Genomic DNA, 21,447 nt, shown 5'->3' with positions numbered 1-21,447 from the left:
GCATGCGCGAGTGCCTTCCCGCCCGACACAGGTGCGCGGTCCCCAGTTTCTTAGTTTCCGCGGAACTAAGAAGACGCGTTTTTCAACGGCCGTTGAAAATTTTTCTCTTCGCCTTCCCGCTCGCGTAAACCCCTTTGGCTCTATTGCCTTTTTTCTTTTATTTTATTTTTGTAAAAAAAAAAAAAAAAAAAATTTTGTATTTTTTCTTCAAATTGGTTTTTCCCCGGCGGGGCCTTCTGCCACCATCGAGGCCTCGGCCTTTGATTTGGCGGAAGCCGTTTTTCCTTTCATGCCCCCTCAGCCAGGGTTCAAGAAGTGCCAGCGGTGTGCATGGCCTATCTCCCTTACGGACCCGCACAACTGGTGCCTACAGTGCCTGGGTCCGGAGCATCAGGCTTCCACCTGCACCCGCTGTGCCACGTTGCAAAAACGTACATTGAAAAATCGCGAAATTCAACAGCGATTACTTTTCGGTACCGATATGTCCGATCCCGCGACATCGACACCGGTATCGGCTCCTGTACAATCGGCACCCACCTCATCGACACTGCGTGACACCGCGCCGGCGTCGCAACACCCAGGTAAGCCGGCTAAGAAGCCTTCCCCGCTGGAGCGTCCTCCGGTCTCGATTGCAGCGAGTCCAGTCCTGCTGACCGTGAGGCGCCAGCGGAAGCGCTCTGCCCCTATTGAGGTGAGTCCCTCGACATCGGGCTCCTCATCTCCGGGGTGTAGAGCTGCACCGCAGGTACTGCAAAAGAAAAAGGCGGTACCGGTGCCTTCATTAGATGATTGCATTGCGGCCATCCTTCAAGTACAGCTTAAGGAGCAGTTACAACAACTCCTTCCAGCTATCTTGGCTCCGAATCTCCCGGTGCCGGTCCGCACTGAGCCGCCGGTACCGGCAGTGGAACAGCCTATATTGTCTGCTTCCGCTGTTTCGGTACCGGTACACTCGGCCTCATCGGTGTCGATGCCAGTCCTCGCACCGGAGCTGACAGCCCACCACCAGTCAGTACAGACTTCGGCACCGATGCGACCGGTAACTTCTCCCGGTACCGCATCGATGAGGTTGGGTAAGTCAATTCGCAAGTCCCGACACTTGGAACCATCCACCCCCGAGTCTCGGGACCGTAGTTCCCATATTAGGGACCCTGATCTGTGGGGTGATTCCGAAGAGCCTTTTCTATCAGAAGGTGAGTGTTCTTCGGATGAGGATGATCCTATTATTCCTAACCCATCCTCCAAACATGATTCTTTGTCTTTTTCTTCCTTTTTAAAAGACATGTGTGAATCTCTTTCCATTCCTTTGGAGGCTGAGTCTAAAAAGTCTAAAGCCTTTCTTGACGCCCTTGACTTTGACCAGCATCCAAAGGAATTTTTGAAACTCCCTCTTCATGACATCCTGAGGGAAACTTTTTACAAAAATTTAGAGACTCCTCTTACTATCCCGGGAGCTCCCCGCAAATTGGACTCTCTGTACAAAGTCATCCCTATTCCAGGGTTCGACAAGCCCCAGCTTCCACATGAGTCTCTTCTTGTGGCATCTACACTTAAAAAGTCTTCAGGAGCTAGTGTTTATGCTTTTGTCCCTCCTGGCAGAGAAGGTAAAGCCATGGACAAATTTGGTAAGCGTTTATACCAGAATGCGATGCTCGCTAATAGATCTGGCAACTATGCTTTTCATTTTTCTTTCTATTTAAAGCATCTCCTTACCACCATGGCTTCTTTTGAACAGTACCTTCCTGAGCGAAAACGACTGGCTTTTCACCAATGTTCCTCTTCACTTTTCCAGCTGAGAAAATTTATGGTAAGATCTATTTATGATACTTTTGAACTTACCTCCAGAGCAACAGCTATGTCTGTGGCCATGCGCCGCCTTGCCTGGCTGAGGGTATCCGAGCTTGATGTCAACCATCAAGACCGGTTGGCTAATGCACCGTGTTTGGGGGATGAGCTGTTTGGAGAATCTATGGACTCAACCATCCAAAAGCTCTCCGCCCATGAAACACGCTGGGATACTCTCCTCAAGACGAAGAAGAAACCTCCACCGGCACGGCCTTTCAGACAGCAATCGGCCTACCAACGCCGTTATGTGGCTCGTCCTTTACAGTCAGCTCCACAACAACCTAGGCGACAGCGTCAGCAACAACGGCAGACACCTAGACCACAGCAGCAGCAGCCTGTCAAGCCGCCTCCTCAACAGAAATCCACACAGCCCTTTTGACTTACTTCTCCAGGGCATAGCCAGCATCCAACCATATTCCCTTCTACCTCAACCTATAGGAGGTCGTCTTTCTTTTTTCCTCAGCCGGTGGGAAGTTATCACTTCGGACCAATGGGTCCTCAACATCATCCACCACGGCTACTCTCTCAACTTTCAGAACCTCCCGGTCCCAAGTCTACCAAAAGAGTCTGCTTTGAACTCTCCTCAGTCTTCCCTCCTTCTTCAGGAGGTTCAATCCCTCCTCCTTCTGAACGCTATAGAGGAAGTTCCTCCAGAACAAAAGGGGCAGGGATTCTACTCCCGTTATTTTCTAGTTCCCAAAAAGACAGGAGATCTCAGACCAATTCTAGATCTTCGCGATCTCAACAAATGCTTGGTCAAAGAGAAATTCAAGATGCTATCTTTAGCCACGCTTTATCCTCTTCTCAATCAAAACGAATGGCTATGCTCCCTCGATCTCAAAGAGGCATACACTCACATACCGGTCAATCCGACCTCCAGACAGTACCTCCGCTTCATGATCAATCGCTGTCATTACCAATACAAGGTGCTCCCCTTCGGTCTTGCCTCTTCTCCAAGAGTGTTCACCAAATGTCTGATTGTGGTAGCTGCCTTTCTACGCTCTCACCACCTTCAAGTCTTTCCTTACTTGGACGATTGGTTAATCAAGGCCAATTCATCTCAGACAGTGCTCCTGGCCACCAACCAAACCATCCTGTTTCTACAACTTCTGGGGTTCGAGATCAATCTTCCCAAATCTCATCTCATCCCCACTCAGAGACTTCAGTTCATTGGAGCGGTGCTAGACACAGTCCTCATGAGAGCATTTCTGCCGGCCAACCGTCTTTAGACTATCCAATTTCTCTGTCAGCAGGTACTTCTTCAAAGTTCCCTCTCTGCCAAACAGATGATGATACTCTTAGGTTACATGGCTTCCACAGTTCATGTAACACCCTTAGCACGTCTTCACCTGCGCACTCCTCAATGGACCCTTGCTACCCAGTGGTCCCAAGCGACGGATCCTTGCTCACGACACATATCTGTGACATCATCTCTTCGTCAATCTCTTCAATGGTGGCTGATATCCTCAAATCTCTCCAGAGGTCTTCTGCTCCATCTACCTCCTCATCAACTAGTCATCACCACCGACGCCTCCCCTTATGCCTGGGGAGCTCATTTGAACGAATTCCAAACTCAAGGCCTTTGGACAGCCCAGGAAAAGAAGCATCACATCAATTTCCTGGAACTCAGAGCGATGTTTTACGCCCTCAAGGCCTTCCAACACCTTCTCTTTCCTCAAGTCCTCCTGCTGTGCACAGACAATCAGGTTGCGATGTACTATATCAACAAACAGGGTGGAACAGGCTCTCGCCTCTTGTGTCAGGAATCCCAGAAAATCTGGACTTGGGCCACAGCTCGCAGCCTATTCCTGAAGGCAATCTACATCCAAGGAGAGCAGAATTCATTAGTGGACAAGCTCAGCAGAATTCTCCAACCTCACGAATGGACTCTCGATCCTTCAACCCTACAGTCCATCTTCGATCAATGGGGCACTCCTCAAGTGGACCTCTTTGCAGCTCCTCACAATCACCAACTGCCCCAATTCTGCTCCAGACTCTATACTCCTCACCGTCTGGCAGCGGATGCATTTCTACTGGATTGGTCCAATCAATTCCTGTATGCTTTTCCTCCTCTGCCGCTCATGCTGCGGACCTTGTTCAAACTCAAGAAGGAACGAGCCACCATGATTCTGATTGCTCTATGGTGGCCCAGACAACATTGGTTCTTCCTTCTCCTTCAACTCAGTTCCAGAGAACCTTTGCTGCTTCCTCTGTTTCCTTCTCTGCTTTCGCAGCATCAGGAGACCCTTCTGCATCCCAACCTTCAGTCTCTACACCTGACAGCTTGGTATCTCTCGGGCTGACTTCACACAACTCTCTTCTATCTCAGCCCGTTCGTTCTATTCTAGATGCTTCCAGGAAGCCCGCAACCCTGCAGTGTTATCATCAAAAGTGGACAAGGTTTTCTTCTTGGTGTCTTCTTCATCATCATGATCCCACGTCCCTTCCAGTGGAGACCTTGTTGGATTATCTGCTTTCTCTGTCTGACTCTGGCCTCAAATCTACCTCTATCAGAGTCCATCTTAGTGCTATTGCTGCTTTTCATGAGCCAGTCCATGGGAAACTCCTTACAGCTCATCCCCTGGTCTCCAGATTCATGCGAGGTCTTTTCAATGTTAAACCACCTCTTAAAGCACCTCCTGTGATCTGGGATCTTAATGTGGTTCTCTCCGCTTTGATGAAGCCTCCATTTGAACCTTTGGCGACTGCCACTTTCAAGTTTCTCACTTGGAAGGTACTTTTCCTTATTGCTCTTACCTCTGCCAGGAGGGTCAGTGAGCTCCATGCACTAGTTTCTGATCCACCTTTCACAGTCTTTCATCATGATAAGGTGGTTCTACTTACACATCCAAAGTTTCTCCCTAAGGTTGTTTCTGAATTCCATCTCAACCAATCTATTGTTCTACCTGTCTTCTTCCCGAAACCTCACTCTCATTCTGGAGAACAAGCCCTTCATACTTTGGACTGTAAGCGGGCTTTAGCTTACTATTTGGATCGTACTAAACCCCACAGATCATCGCCACAACTCTTTTTGTCCTTTGATCCTAATAAATTGGGTCATCCTGTTTCTAAGCGTACGCTGTCGAATTGGTTGGCAGCATGCATTTCTTTCTGCTCTGCTCAGTCGGGACTGACACTGGAAGGTTCCGTCACGGCCCATAGAGTTAGAGCTATGGCAGCATCTGTAGCTTTCCTCCGTTGTACGCCTATTGAGGAAATCTGCAAGGCTGCCAGTTGGTCCTCAGTTCATACTTTTACATCACACTATTGTCTGGATGCATTTTCCAGACAGGATGGTCACTTCGGCCAATCTGTTTTGCAAAATTTGTTTTCCTAATGGCCAACCTTCCCTCCATCCCTCTTTTTGTTAGCTTGGAGGTCACCTATCAGTCAAGAATATGCTGCCTGCTTGTCCTGGGATAAAGCACAGTTACTTACCGTAACAGGTGTTATCCAGGGACAGCAGGCAGATATTCTTGCGTCCCACCCACCTCCCCGGGTTGGCTTCTTAGCTGGCTTATCATAACTGGGGACCACGCGCCTGTGTCGGGCGGGAAGGCACTCGCGCATGCGCGGTGCGGCCTCTAGAACTTTCTAAGTTCTTAGAGTGCAATCACTCTAAAAGTGTCCGTACCGGGGCTCCGTCGGTGCCGTCACCCATCAGTCAAGAATATCTGCCTGCTGTTCCTGGATAACACCTGTTACGGTAAGTAACTGTGCTTTCTTTTGTCCCCACTACCCACCTGCACCGGTTCACGGTTCATCGGGATGTGGCTCACATTATTAGAAATCTTCAAATTAAAGTGTTTTTTTCAGACAAAAATGCCACTCGCAATGAATCTTTGTTTCGGGTTAAATCTAGTTGGGTACCTCCTGGGCCTCTTGACCCGCATATTAGGGTATTTCTTGATTTGGTTTTATGGGATGTTGACCAACTTTATTTCTCCCGTACACATAGAAATTACTCTAATATGATGAGGACCCATTTCCAGGCCATTAAAACGCTTAAGTGTAACCCTGAACTTAATATCAAACCGGCTGATAAGGGTGGAGCTGTGGTCGTGCAATCCAGGACCCAGTATCAAATCCAAATAAGTAATCATATTTCCAACTCTGATTGGTATTTGAAATTGGATAATGACCCGTCTGTTGGACTTCAGTCTGAGATCAGCCGGGTAGTTCAGTCGGCTTTGGAGAACCAGTTCATTACCAAGTCTGAGGCTAAGTTCCTTACTCAACCTCCCACTCGTACTCCATACTTTTACACAGTGCCTAAGATACACAAGACACTCCATAATCCCCCTGGGAGGCCTATTGTTTCCCTGCGTGGGACCGTTTTGGAGCCATTATCCAAAATGGTGGATCATTTTTTAAAGCCTCAAGTCATCAAGGCCAGGTCCTATGTTCTTGACACTACTCACTTTTTAACTCGGATCAAGACATTACAGGTCCAACCTTCGGATTTTTTAATAACTGTGGACTTGGAAGCCCTTTACAGCAATATTCCCTAAAATGAAGCCTTACATATAGTGGAGACCAGTTTGACCAGTTTACCTCAGGATAATAGGATTCCCAAATCCTTTCTCATGACTTTGTCTTCCATGGTCCTCAATCAAAACTTTTTTGAAGTACAAGGTGAATTTTTTCTGCAAACCCATGGCGTCGCCATGGGTACTGCCATGGCGCCCAGTGTGGCGAACCTGTATGTCACCAATTTTGAAGAAAGGTTTTTGTATCCTTCTTTATGGATGTCCCACGTTGGGGTATGGCTTCATTATATTGACGACGTTTTCTTGATATGGACGGATTCTCTAGACAGGTTTGCTGAATTTTTATCTTGGTTAAACTCCTTGGATTGTCATCTTAAATTCACTGCAACCACTGATTTGACACGGGTTAATTACCTTGATACTGTGGTTACCAAGGAAGGCAATCAATTGCTTACCACTGTCTATAGAAAAGACACTGACCGGAATACTTACCTTCATTACTCGAGTTGCCATCCTTCACGGTTGAAGCAGTCTTTGCCGGTCAGTCAATTCCTTAGGATTCGTCATATATGTTCTACCATCACTGATTTCAAGATGCAAGCTAAACTCCTATCTCAACTTTTTAGGAACAGGGGTTATCCTGAGTGGGCTATTAAGTGTGCATATGTCAGAGCATGGTATGCTAACCCCGATCTTTTACTTGCTCCTGTTGTGAGACCGGCTTCTGACCAGCAGGTCTGTGTGATTTCTTATTCAAGTCGTGCTTCTCAGGTGGCTGAGGTGATCAAGAGACATTGGCATATACTGGGTTGCCACTCTGCGCTGCAGGATCCTCCACGCATCGCGTTTTCAAGACCAAAGAATTTGAGGAACCTACTTACCCCTACTACCGTTGAGCTGCCCACTACAGGTGGTCACAGGGCATGTGGTCATTGCAGCGTGTGCACTAACACTCTTGCCATTTCCAGTTGGTGCCATCCCATGACTCGTCAAAAGTATTATCTAAGGCAATGCACCACCTGTGAATCGAGCTGGGTGGTTTATGCTATCATCTGCCCCTGTGACCTCATTTACGTGGGTCATACCAGCCGGCAAATAAGGACAAGGTTGGTTGAACATAAAAGTAGGATCCAGATGTCTATTAGATCTGCTCCTCTAGTGCCTCATTGTATGGAGTGTAGTCATACCTTTGCTGATCTCTCCTGGTTTGTTTTGGAGCAATTACCGAGAGATTTCAGAGGTGACAAGATGTTTCAACTTAACCTCCGTGAGCAATTTTGGATCTTTGAGTTACAGGCTGTCCAGCCAACCGGCCTTAATGAAAGTATTGAGTGGCAGTCAATAATCTGACTTTTGGGCACCTGAATGGCTGTTTTATTCCACTGAATGTCAGTTTTACTATTGTCCCGCCTTCCCTGGCGTCTGATTGGCTGTATTTGCAGAATGACGTTTCCTGTGGTGTCGTTTTAGCGCGCAGCTGCGCTCCCCTCAGTTACCTCCACCCTCCCCCAGCCGGCCCGACGGTCTACAGAGTTTGTCATTTTGGTTCCTGAGGAAGGGAGTCACCCGAAACCATGCCTGGTTGACCCATCTGTTGGCGTTCTTCTTTGCTTTTTGGGGAGTTTGTCCTTCACTTTATTCCAGCTAAGTCGGCTGTGTGTGATTCTGGTTTTTTGGGGGGAGGTTCTCTTAGAGATTGTTGCCTGTCTTTACCCGTGTGTGTTACTTTGTGTTTTATTTTGGCACTTTTTGCACTGTTTTGATTGATTGATTTATTCACTTCACACACCCTGGAAGAGCCCGATGATGGTGTGGGGGCAGGGACTGGTTGTCCTTGTCTCATGATTTGAGCGCAGGAGCATTGCTCCTATCGCTGCCTTATCACACTGAGGGCACTTCCTAATTAAATTAATTATTGATTTCTTTAATTCTTGTGGAGCTCACTGTTGTGTGCTGCGGGTTTTAGACAGCCAACGATTCCTTTGAGAACCTATTGATCTTTACTGCCTCCTTATTGGTATCTTGTTAAGCCCCAAAAAATTCAGCAGCATTAAGAAAAATAGCCGTCTAGCCCAGTATCCTGCTTTAACATTGACCAAGCCAGGTTATAGGTACCTTGCAGAATCTCAAATAACCACTATAGGAGAAGAATGACCAACTCTGATCTTTAGACATCAAAAAAGCCTACATACATATTCCCATCCTCCCAGCCCACAGGAAATACCTTTGCTTTCAAGTGGGAACACAGCACTTCCAGTACAAAGTACTTCCATTTGGACTAGCATAAGTACCCAGAATATTCACAAAATGTCTAATAGTAGTGGCTGCAACCCTCCACTCACACGGATTCCACGTCTTCCTTTAACTAGATGACTGGTTGATCAAAGCTCCAAAATCTCATTAACCTCAACAAGCTTACTTGGCTTTGGAACACTATGCCATTATATCTTAGAGAAAAAGAAAACCTTACATATTTTAAAAAGTCCTTGAAAAGCTTTTTGTTTAAAGATGCTTTTGACCTATAGCTTCCCCAAAATGCTATTGCAATTCCTCTCTTTTAAATTCTTCCAGTCTCCATCCATATATGTTATGGGCCATTTGGCCTTTATTTGCCATCATGTTTCTATGTTATCTTTCTCTTTTCTATAACAAATTGTAGTTCTATCCCCCTTTTCCTTACATACCAGTTAGTATATGTATTTGTTTTGGTTTAATAGTTTTATTGAGATTAGTTTTTTAGGTTGTATGATACTTTATGTACTTATATTTTTATTGGTGTATTTCGCATAGAAACACTTGTTAAGCAATTTGATCAAATACTAATAAACCTTGAAATCTTGGTCTGTCCCAGTATGGTAGCTCTTATGTTCATGACTGCCACAGTATGTCTACTTGGATTTGCAATCAGGAGAAATTCCATCTCCAACCCACTCAAATTCTAGAGTTCATTGGAGCACAGCTAGACACAACTCAGGTTTGTGCCTTTCTATTTAAACAAAGGCTCCACACTCTAAATATGCCAGCAAGTCTCTAGACTCCAGAGCATAACCGCATGTCAAATGCTCCATCTACTGAGCTACATGGCATCCAATCTTCATGTGACTCCAATTGCCTTTCTGCATCTCAGAGAACCTCATTGGACACTTGATTCAATGGTCTCAAGCTACTGAAGTGCTTTCCCACCATTTACAAGTGATCTCAGATCTTTGTCAGTTCTTTCAGTGGTGCTTTTTATAGCCCAATCTTGCTAGGGGCCTGCTATTCCATACTCCACCACATCAAAAAATATTAACAACAGATGCTTCCATGCTCAGTAGGAGACCCCACCTCAACAGTCTACACACTCTAGGCAGTTGGAGTCTTTAAAAAAACACCTCTCCACACCAGTCTCTTTGAACTCTGAGCAATTCACAATGCTCTATGCACATTTCAAGATCACCTTAATCAAATAGTACTCATTTGAACAATCAGGTAGCTGCTATGTACTATGTGAACAAACAAGGAGGAATGGAATCTCACCTACTTTGCCAAGAGATAATTCAAATTTGGTCCTGGGCAATACCTCACAACATATTTCTGAAAGCAGTTTATCTTGCAGAGAAACAAAATATTTTAGTGGAAAAGTTGAGCAGACTCCTGCAACCTCATGAGAAGTCACTCGGCTCAACCATTCTATGTAAGATATTTAAGGATTGTGGGACTCCAGAAATGAATATCTTTGCTTCCTCCTACAATCATAAACTTATAGTATTCTGTTCCAGATTATACACCTTAAATTGCCTGGAATCAAATGCTTTTCTCAACTGGCAAGACAAGCATCTTTATGTTTTCCTTCCAATACCTCTACTAGGAAAGACTTTACTCAAGAACAATGTAGCACTGTTGGTGCCGGCTTGAATGATGGCCCCGGCCAGCGCCCAGAATAGCCTGCGCTGAACGTGCTTCCAGGATATGCTGGAAGTCCTGCTGGTTTCTTAGTCAGTGAGGAAGCACAAAAAGTCAGGAACAATAAAGTTTCTAACATATATCGGAGTCTCAATTTATTGAGTGCATTGTCCCTTTAGTCAGGGGTTAGTCCATTTATTTCATGAATAATAAAAAAAAAAACCATGAAAAACAATATCCGGGCTGTAAAACCAAAAGCCCACACCTTCCTTGCAGGTATCAACAGGTGAGTATTTCAATAGTTTATAATAGTTCAGTCCTAATAAGCCTGCAGTCCCAAGCAGGGCAGGAATTACCGTATTTTCGCGGATATAACGCGCACCATTGTAAAACGCGCACAGGGGTATAGCGCGCAGAAATCACGATGATATGTACAAAAACTTTTCTATACCGCGCTCAGGCATATAACGCGCATGCTGCCCGACTCTCCTCTGGCCACCCCGACTCTCCTTTCGCTCTCCCCGACTCTCCTCTGGCCACCCCGACTCTCCTTTCGCCCTCCCCGACTCTCATCTGGTTGCCCCGACTCACCCTGACTTTCGGTGCACTGCCCCGCATCTCCGTGCCTGTCCCCCTTGAAGGTCTGCCTGTCCCCCCTTGAAGTCCTGTCCCCCCTTGAAGGTCTGTCCCCATCCTGAAAGCCTGATGCCCCCCCCTCGACGTCCGATTCTTCTCCCCCCTCGGCAGGACCACTCGCACCCCCACCCCGAAGGACCGCCGACTCCCCGACAATATCGGGCCAGGAGGGAGCCCAAATCCTCCTGGCCACGGCGACCCCCTAACCCCACCCCGCACTACATTACGGGCAGGAGGGATCCCAGGCCCTCCTGCCCTCGACGCAAACCCCCCTCCCTCCAACGACCGCCCCCCCCAAGAACCTCCGACCGCTCCCCCAGCCGACCCGCGACCCCCCTGGCCGACCCCCACGACCCCCCCCACCCCCCTTCCCCGTACCTTTGGAAGTTGGCCGGACAGACGGGAGCCAAACCCGCCTGTCCGGCAGGCAGCCAACGAAGGAATGAGGCCGGATTGGCCCATCCGTCCTAAAGCTCCGCCTACTGGTGGGGCCTAAGGCGCGTGGGCCAATCAGAATAGGCCCTGGAGCCTTAGGTCCCACCTGGGGGCGCGGCCTGAGACACATGGTCGGGTTTGGCCCATGTGCCTCAGGCCGCGCCCCCAGGTGGGACCTAAGGCTCCAGGGCCTATTCTGATTGGCCCACGCGCCTTAGGCCCCATCAGTAGGCGGAGCTTTAGGACGGATGGGCCAATCCGGCCTCATTCCTTCGTTGGCTGCCTGCCGGACAGGCGGGTTTGGCTCCCGTCTGTCCGGCCAACTTCCAAAGGTACGGGGAAGGGGGGTGGGGGGGTCGTGGGGGTCGGCCAGGGGGGTCGCGGGTCGGCTGGGGGGGCGGTCGGAGGTTCTTGGGGGGGGGCGGTCGTTGGAGGGAGGGGGGTTTGCGTCGAGGGCAGGAGGGCCTGGGATCCCTCCTGCCCGTAATGTAGTGCGGGGTGGGGTTAGGGGGTCGCCGTGGCCAGGAGGGTTTGGGCTCCCTCCTGGCCCGATATTGTTGGGGAGTCGGCGGTCCTTCGGGGTGAGGGTGCGAGTGGTCCTGCTGGGGGGGGGATGTATCGGACGTCGGGGAGTCGGCCGGGCAAGAGGGTTTGGGCTCCCTCTTGCTCCGATCGTGGATGCGGGTGCGGGTGGGAGCGCGTGCGAGCGGTCGTTCGGGGTGGGGGTGCGAGCGGTCCTGCTGGGGGGGTGAATCGGGCGTCGGGCGGGGTGGGAACTATGTTTAAAAACTTTTGTATACCGCGCTCAGGCATATAACGCGCGAGGGGTATGCGCGGTACGTAAAATCACGTATAACGCGCGCGTTATATCCGCGAAAATACGGTAGACTGTTACAATTGCTCAGTTTTATGCAAGTGTTCCAATTAGGCCTGGCTTGCAATAGGCATGTCCCAGCCAACTCAATAAGCAGTTGGTGGGGGAGGGGAGTAGCCAAATCCACTGCTTTAAATAAGCTTGCCACAAATGGCCCCACAATCCCACCCAAGGATCTTGTGTGGATTCTCCCCAAACTACTATCCCTTCAAACAGTTCATAACATTGTCCAGAATAAGCCACAAAAAGGCAAAAAGGTAAAAATGTTACAAACAAAAAAATGAACCTGGTTTTAATGTTACCAGATTCTGGCACCTTTATAGACTTGAGCCTAGCACTGCTCATCAGGCTTCCAACAGGTGCATATAGGTTTCAAAAGAAAACAAAACCAGTAAAACAAAGTTCATTCAGTTAAGCACAGCCAAAAAGATAAAGTTACTGCACTTAACTTATATCCATTGCTGTGGCATCTGGTTCCATGGAAGCGTCCAAAAACTCCATGGGCTCCAGGCTGGCAAGCTGGCTGGCTTAAGGAACAGGGGCTGCATCTACCATTTCGATGTCCTGGTTCCTCTGAGGTTCAGGAGACTGGTCCTGAACACCTCCTTCCTGGGCTGACCCAGGGTAAACTAACTTGTTCCTTCTCAGTGCTGCCTCTAAAGCACAGAGGTGACCACGCCCTGTTCTGTGAGGGGGCAGGGCAGCCTGTAACTGTTGCTGGGATTTCCCTGGGCTTCTAATTAGGCCCAGTTGCTGTGCATTACCTAAGCTTGTGTTCTGACTCTTAGGCAGTTGCTTTGAGTGAGGCACCTCCCTCTGCTGTAGGCTGTTCTCCCCATATTCCTCACCTTCCCAGGGTTTTGTAACCTGAGTTCTAAATGGGAATTCAGAATCTTCTTTTTGCTTTATGTCTAGCCTATCACATTGGTTAGCCCGGGTCAAAGCCAAGCCAGGGCTAGGAGGAGCCTTCCCTGGCATAAGCCGAACCTTAGTGCTAGGGTTGTGACAACAAGCTACCATGATTCTCATAGCATCTCAGTGATCGCATCAACCATGGTTCCCTCTAATCCTACAACTCAGTGTATGGGAACCCATTACTCTGCAAGTCTTCACATACTCTGATGTTGCTCACATAGAACAAGAGCTCTCTTCTCTATTCCAATCTACGTTTGTTAGTGCTCACTATGTGGTATATCTCTCCCAGTCTTGTCAGATAAGAACATAAGAATAGCCTTATCTGGTCTCTAGTACCTTTCAAAAAAACAAAGTAGCAACATTCCATGCTACTGATCCAGGGCAAGCAGTGGTTCTAGAAAACGCTCTACTTGGCATTGCTATCGTTTCAAGTAGACACATTTTTCAATCTGCTGTAATCTTGTTCCAGCCGATCTCATGCCTCTCCTATCGGTTCTGATTATCTTCTGTATCTCTCTAAATCTGGTCTCATAACTATATCAGTTAGGGTTCATCTTAGTGCTATAAGTGTTTTCATACACTTCTGGATAAAAAGACATTATCAGCACATCCTCTGTTTTCCAGATTCATGAAAAGCCTTTTTCATATCAAATCACCAATCAAACTTCCTCCAGTTTCTTAGGATCTTAGTGTTATCCTTTCCTCTCTAATGAAGCCTGTTTTTGATCCACTTGCATCTTCATCTCTCAAACATCTCACTTGGAAAGTAGTATTTCTCATATCTGCATGCCGAGTCGGTGAACTTCAAAAACTTGTGCCAGATCCGCTGTATACAACATTCTACCACGATGGACTGGTTCTTCACACTCATCCCAAGTTCCTCCCAGAGTCATGTCCAAATTTCATCTGCACCAGTCTATAGTAACATAGAAACATAATGGCAGATAAAGGCCAAATGGCCCATCCAGTCTGTCCATCTGCAGTAACCATTATCTCTTCCCCTCTCTAAGAGATCCCACGTGCCTGTCCCATGCTTTCTTGAATTCAGACACAGTCTCTTTCTCCAACACCTCTTCTAGGAGACTATTCCACACATCTACCACCCTTTCTGGGAAAAAAAAAAGTATTTCCTTAGATTACTCCTGAGCATATCACCTCTTAACTTCATCCTATGCCCTCTCATTCTAGAACTTCCTTTCAAAAGAAACAGACTTGACTCGTGCATATTTACACCACTTAGGTATTTAAATGTCTCTATCATATCTCCCCTTTCCTGCCTTTCCTCAAAAGTATATATATTGAGATCTTTAAGTCTGTCTCCATGTGCCTTATGACAAAGACCACATACCATTTTAGTGTCCTTCCTCTGGACCAACTCCATCCTCTTTATATCTTTTTGAAGGTGTGGTCTCCAGAATTGTACATGAGGTCTAAATGAGGTCTCACCAAAGTCTTATACAGGGGCATCAATACCTCCTTTTTCCTACTGGCCATACCACTTCCTGCTGCCAAGGTGCATGACCTTACACTTTTTGGCATTAAAACTTAGTTGCCAAGTTGAGGACCAATGTTCCTGCGTCATACAGTCGGGCACTGTGCTTTTGCCTACTATGTTGCATAGTTTGGTGTCATCGGTGAATAATGTAATTTTACCTCGAAGCCACTGAGCCAGATATTAAATAGGATCGGACCCAAGACTGAGCCCTGCGGCACTCCACTGATCACTTCCGACGTTTCATAGTAAACATAGTAACATAGTAACATAGTAGATGACGGCAGATAAAGACCCGAATGGTCCATCCAGTCTGCCCAACCTGATTCAATTTAAATTTTTTTTTTTTTTTTTTTTTTCTTCTTAGCTATTTCTGGGCAAGAATCCAAAGCTTTACCCGGTACTATGCTTGGGTTCCACTTCCCGAAATCTCTGTTAAGACTTACTCCAGCCCATCTACACCCTCCCAGCCATTGAAGCCCTCCCCTGCCCATCCTCCACCAAACAGCCATACACAGACACAGACCGTGCAAGTCTGCCCAGTAACTGGCCTTAGTTCAATATTTAATATTATTTTCTGATTCTAAATCTTCTGTGTTCATCCCACGCTTCTTTGAACTCAGTCACAGTTTTACTCTCCACCACCTCTCTCGAGAGCGCATTCCAGGCATCCACCACCCTCTCCGTAAAGTAGAATTTCCTAACATTGCCCCTGAATCTACCACCCCTCAACCTCAAATTATGTCCTCTGGTTTTACCATTTTCCTTTCTCTGGAAAAGATTTTGTTCTATGTTAATACCCTTTAAGTATTTGAACGTCTGAATCATATCTCCCCTGTCTCTCCTTTCCTCTAGGGTATACATATTCAGGGCTTCCAGTCTCTCCTCATACGTCTTCTGGCGCAAGCCTCCTATCATTTTCGTCGCCCTCCTCTGGACCGCCTCAAGTCTTCTTACGTCTTTCGCCAGATACGGTCTCCAAAACTGAACACAATACTCCAAGTGGGGCCTCACCAATGACCTGTACAGGGGCATCAACACCTTCTTCCTTCTACTGACTACGCCTCTCTTTATACAGCCCAGAATCCTTCTGGCAGCAGCCACTGCCTTGTCACACTGTTTTTTCGCCTTTAGATCTTCGGACACTATCACCCCAAGGTCCCTCTCCCCGTCCGTGCATATCAGCTTCTCTCCTCCCAGCATATACGGTTCCTTCCTATTATTAATCCCCAAATGCATTACTCGTTCACCACCACCCTCTGAAGTCTACCTCTGAGCCAGTCTTTTACCCATGCAGTTAATGTTTCTCCTAATCCCATCGAACTCATCTTGCTCAATAACCTGCGGTGTGGGACACTATCAAAAGCCTTACTGAAGTCCAAGTACACAATGTCCAGGGACTCCCCCATATCCAGCTTTTTCGTTACCCAGTCAAAGAAGCTGATTAGATTGGATTGGCAGGACCTTCCCTTTGTAAATCCATGTTTATGGGAATCTCGTAGATTCTCATCATTCAGGATCGTATCTAATATGTGTTTGATTAGTGTTTCCATAATTTTACTCACTATCGATGTGAGACTCACCAGTCTGTAATTTGCAGCCTCCGCCTTCATCCCTTTTTGTGGAGTGGAATGACGTTAACTGTTTTCCAGTCCAATGGGACTCTTCCTGTACTTAGGGAAAGATTGAAGAGCGCGGATAACGGTTCCGCCAGGACATCTCTCAACTCCCTAAGCACCCTGGGATGTAGTTTGTCTGGTCCCATGGCTTTGTTCACTTTGAGCTGTACCATTCCTTCCTGTCTTCTTTCCAAGACTACATTCTCACCCTGATGAAGCTGCATTCTGCACATTGGACTGTAAACGTGCTCTAGCTTACAATTTAGATCAAACTAAACCTCACAGAACTGCCATTCAGCTGTTCCTCTCGTTTGATCCTAACAGTCTTGGTGCTCCTGTCTCTATGCGTTTCCACCAATTCCTCTCATTCTGAAGACACTTGTCAAAGCCAAGCGGGAGTCAGCCTATATAATACTCATAGCTCCTTGGTAGCCCAGACAATCCTGGTTCTCCCTTCTACTTCAACTCAGTATCAAAGAACCAATACCCCTGCCAATATTTCCAATACTTTTTGCGCAGAGTCATGGCTCTCTTCTACATCCCAACCTTCAGCCTCTGAAAGTTTGGTATCTCTCGGACTGAATTCAATTCATCTTTCTCAGCCTGTCAGACTCATTTTGCAAGCTTCCAGGAAACCAGCCACTCGGCAATGTCACCAGCAACTCAGCAATGTTACCAGCAACTCAGCAATGTTACCAGCCACTCAGCAATGTTACCGGTTTTCTTCCTGGTGTCTTCTTCATCATCATGATCCAAAATCCATCTCTGTGGCATTAGTGTTTATCTCACTCTGGTCTCAAGTCTACATCTGTTAGAGTCCATCTCAGTGCTATCGCAGCCTTCATCAACCAGTGGATGGTAAACCTCTTACCTCTGATCTCTAGATTCATGAAAGGACTTTTTAATATGAAACTGCCTCTCAAGCCACTTCTACTGGTCTGGGATCTCAATGTGGTTCTTGTTAGATTGATGAAGCCTCCATTTGAACCAATGTCTACGGCTCATCTCAAATACTTTTCCTGGAAAGTTATTTTTCTCATCTTGCTCACTTCAGCCAGAAGAGAGATTGAACTTCAAGCATTAGTCGCGGATCCACCATTTACAGTGTTCTACCATGAAAAGGTTTTGCTGCGCACTCATCCAAAGTTCTTACAAAAAGTCATCATTGAATTTCATCTCAATCAATCAATTGTGCTTCCAATATTTTTTCCTAAGCCTCATTCTCACCCAGAAGAAACCTAGGAGAAACAGCTCTTCACACTCTGGATTGCAAGTGGGCTTTGGCCTATTATCTCAACAGGACAAAACCACATAGAACGTCTCCTCAACTTTTTGTCTCTTTTGATCCATAAAGTTGGGGTATCCTGTTTCCAAGAGGACAATTTCCAATTAGTTGGCTTCCTGCATATCATTCTGTTATGCTCAGGCTGGGCAGACATGTCAAACACTGGCCCGTGGGGTAATAAAATTTTGCCCACCAAACAATTCCTGCCATCGCTGAGATTTAGCCCGCCATTCCTTCCCTCCCTCCATCAGGTGCAGTGCAGCTCCGCCAATGTGAAAAGGAGCCGTGTTGAAATCGGAGCCCTACCACCACCTCCGCACATTCCCTCAGCCATGGTCCCGTACGTCAGAGGAGGGGCGGGACCGCAGCAGAGGAAACATGCTATGGCAGCAGCAGGGCTCTGATTTTGACGCGGCTCCTTTTCACATTGGTGGAGCTGAGCTGCATCTGATGGCTGCGCCTGGAGATGGTTGTGCGCCACTGTATAGCAGAGGCTGTGTGGTTGATTGGTGCCAGCGGGGCCCGCCTGAGTGTCATGCAGTAGGTTGATGCTTCGTGGCCTGCCTTCTTCCTGGATGGTTGTTTTCGGCTGTTGGGCCCCTCTTTGACCTCTGGCCCTCTCCTGTCTCAGTATCTGCGCATGGTGGATGTTCCCTCCTGTTTCAGACCGCTGGGGGGAGGTGCCTGTCTTCAGTTGCTGGCATAGAGGGAAGGGAAAAGAAGGGTAGAGAAGAAAAAAGGAGATCCTGGTAAGCGAATTTTCAGAAGACAACCAGAGCCTGGGACCACAACATGATTTGAATAATGACTAGACAACAAAAGGTAGAAAAAATAATTTTATTTTCTGTTTTGAGATTACAATATGTAAGATTTGAAATGTGTATCCTGCCAGAGCTGGTGTCAGATAGCAGGTATGAATTAGATCGTAAAAGAGAGAGGAAAAGTCTTTTTTATTTATTTTGTTTACATCACATGGCCTTCGGGTGTTGGAGAGGTTGTAACCCTCTACTTCTACTAAGACTAAGGGGTCCTTTTATTAAGGTACACATTTAGCTAACGTTAAATTGGTTAGCGTACTTTAATAAAAAGGACCCTTAAGTATCTTAATAAAAAATTTGGTCCGCGACTTAGCCTATGTTTTAAATTTTGGCCCCTATGTGTTTGAGTTTGACACCCCTGAACTAGAGGGTCGAGTCACAGTCCATAAAGTTTGAGCTATGGCAGCTTTGGTCTTTCCTCTGCTCTACTCTTTATTGATGAAATCTGTAAAGCTGCTCCTCGGTTCATACATTCACCTCACATTATTGTCTGGAATCTTTTTCCAAACAGGATGGGCACTTCAGCCAAACTGTATTACAAAATTTATTTTCCTAAAAGGCCAACACTCTCACCATCCCATTTTGGTTAGCTTGGAGGTCACCCATTTGTGAGAATATGCTGCCTGCTTGTCCTGGGATAAAGCACAGTTACTAACTGTAACAGGTGTTATCCAGGGACAGCAGGCAGATATTCTCACAACCCACCCATCTCCCTGGGTTGGCTTCATAGCTGGCTTACTGAACTGAGGGACCATGTGCTTACGTCTGATTGGAAGGCACTCATGCATGCGCAGTGTGGGCTATCGGAAACTTTCTAAAAATCTTAAAGTGGCTATGTACTTTTAAAGTGTCCGTACCGGGGCTCCATGGATGACATCACTCATATGTGAGAATATCTGCCTGCTGTGTCTGGATAACACCTGTTACGATAAGTAACTGTGCTTTATCCCAGGACAAGCAGGCAGGTATTCTCACTAGTGGGTGATGTCATCCGACAGAGCCCCGACACGGACATCTTGAAAGCATGTCTTGCTTGAAGAAACTTAGAAGTTTCGAGATGCCCGCACCGCGCATGCGCCAGTGCCTTCCCGCCCGATGTACCGGGCGTGTCTCCTCAATTCTTTTCTTTCCGCGGAGCTGAGAAGTTTGTACTTCATTCTGCGCTGACTGAAATTCAGTTTTTTGCCTTCTTTAACCTGCGTTTCTGTTTATTTCTTTGACTTTATTTCAATTTTACTTTATTTTTCTAAAAAAAAAACAAAAAAAAAACTTAAAATTATTTCTTCCGGCGGTTCGGCCGGGCCGGCCTCGTGGCTGCGGCCTAGCGGCTTCGACCTTGCAGCGTCGATTTTCCGGCCTATGTCCCGACCAATCACCGGTTTTAAAAAGTGCAGCAAGTGCCAGCGTGCGATTTCGCTGACGGACCCACACCGACGCTGCCTTCAGTGTCTTGGTCCGGAACACGTTCCGAAATCGTGCCGGCCTTGTTCCACGCTCACTGCGCGCTCGTTTAAGCGGCGCTGCTTGCTCTGGGAGTCGATGTACAAGATGGAGCCTGCCAAGGACATCTCTGCTACTAAGGCTGTTGAGGTTTCGCCGGTCCATTCGAAACCTGCATCGACGACTCCTGCATCGAGCATCGTGAAGCCCGCATCGTTCGCACCGGCTTCAGCATCGAGTTCAGCATCGGCGCCTGCCTCCGTCTCCTCGGTTCAGGTACCGCCTTCCACTGTCCCTCCTGTGGTCATCAAAGTGCCTAAAGCTAGCAAGCAGAAGCACTTGGCCACGAAGGAACGCGAAGACCATGCAGGAGGACCCCCTTTCGGTGCGGATCCCTCCATATCGGCTTCGCTTCGTTCCCTGCTAGAAGCTCAGTTTGTCGAGCTTATGCGCACTATGGGACCCCGGCTTATCGCCAACATTCACGGTGAGCTTCCGACCTCGGTTTCAGAGGGCGGTCCGCCCCCTCCCCCTCCTCCTCGTCGTTCGATCTCTCTGCTCGACGAGGGGGATCGGCGGAGGGCGGCGGAATCCTCCAGGAGGGCTTCCCTTCCTGAGATGCCACCTTTGGAGCCCATCACACCTCCACGCCAACAGGGTGCTAGGGCGGCTCCTGATAATCGTAGTCCTGGGCATTCTGCATCGCAGGAGGAGTTCTTCCGCACTCCATACCAGACCTGGGTGGCGCTGCGTGAATCCGCATCTCTGCCACCTCTACGATCCACTGCATCGAGCCCTATCCATTCCTTTGAGGCTTCAAAGGACCAATCGATGCATAGAAGATCTCGTTCTCCGTCCCGTCACCGGGAGGGGCATCGATCTCGGCACTCTTCTCGGCACTCCTCACGTCATTCGGAGGTGTCTCCGCAGAAGAAGATGCAGCGTTTGGGAACTCCTCGTTGGATTTGTCCCAGCCGGAGGGGCCGGAGTATGAGGAACCATCTACCTCCTATTCTCCCTGCCGATCTCAGCTCTCCCTGGACCCGGAGGCTTCCACGTCTTCTAGCCCGTCTCGTCGGCCGGCCTTGGCGGACCAACTGTCTTTCTCATCCTTTCTCCGACAGATGGCGGATGACTTGGATGTGACTTTGGACACTGGGTCTAAATATTCTAAAGAATATTTGGACACCATGCATTTACCTCACCCTCCGGCGGAGACACTTCGGCTTCCTCTACACAAGCTGCTGGACCAGACTTTCATGCGCTGTTTTGAGACACCGTAGTCAGTAGTCAGTAGAAGAAAGAAGGTGTTGATGCCCCTGTACAGGTCATTGGTGAGGCCCCACTTGGAGTATTGTGTTCAGTTTTGGAGACCGTATCTGGCGAAAGACGTAAGAAGACTTGAGGCGGTCCAGAGGAGGGCGACGAAAATGATAGGAGGCTTGCGCCAGAAGACGTATGAGGAGAGACTGGAAGCCCTGAATATGTATACCCTAGAGGAAAGGAGAGACAGGGGAGATATGATTCAGACGTTCAAATACTTAAAGGGTATTAACATAGAACAAAATCTTTTCCAGAGAAAGGAAAATGGTAAAACCAGAGGACATAATTTGAGGTTGAGGGGTGGTAGATTCAGGGGCAATGTTAGGAAATTCTACTTTACGGAGAGGGTGGTGGATGCCTGGAATGCGCTCCCGGGAGAGGTGGTGGAGA

The 21,447-nt window shown here is 47.7% G+C and overlaps 1 protein-coding gene across 1 annotated transcript in view; it reads left to right on the top strand.

Annotated features, from left to right (window-relative positions):
• Positions 1-21,447, top strand: part of DNAH8 (dynein axonemal heavy chain 8) — a 1,666,792-nt gene that overhangs the window by 462,623 nt on the left and 1,182,722 nt on the right. The gene's annotated exons all lie outside the window — the stretch shown is intronic.

The sequence above is a fragment of the Geotrypetes seraphini genome, chromosome 3 (genome assembly GCF_902459505.1).
Source record: "Geotrypetes seraphini chromosome 3, aGeoSer1.1, whole genome shotgun sequence".
Lineage (NCBI taxonomy): Eukaryota > Metazoa > Chordata > Amphibia > Gymnophiona > Dermophiidae > Geotrypetes > Geotrypetes seraphini.
This window is presented reverse-complemented; position numbering and strand designations above follow the sequence as displayed.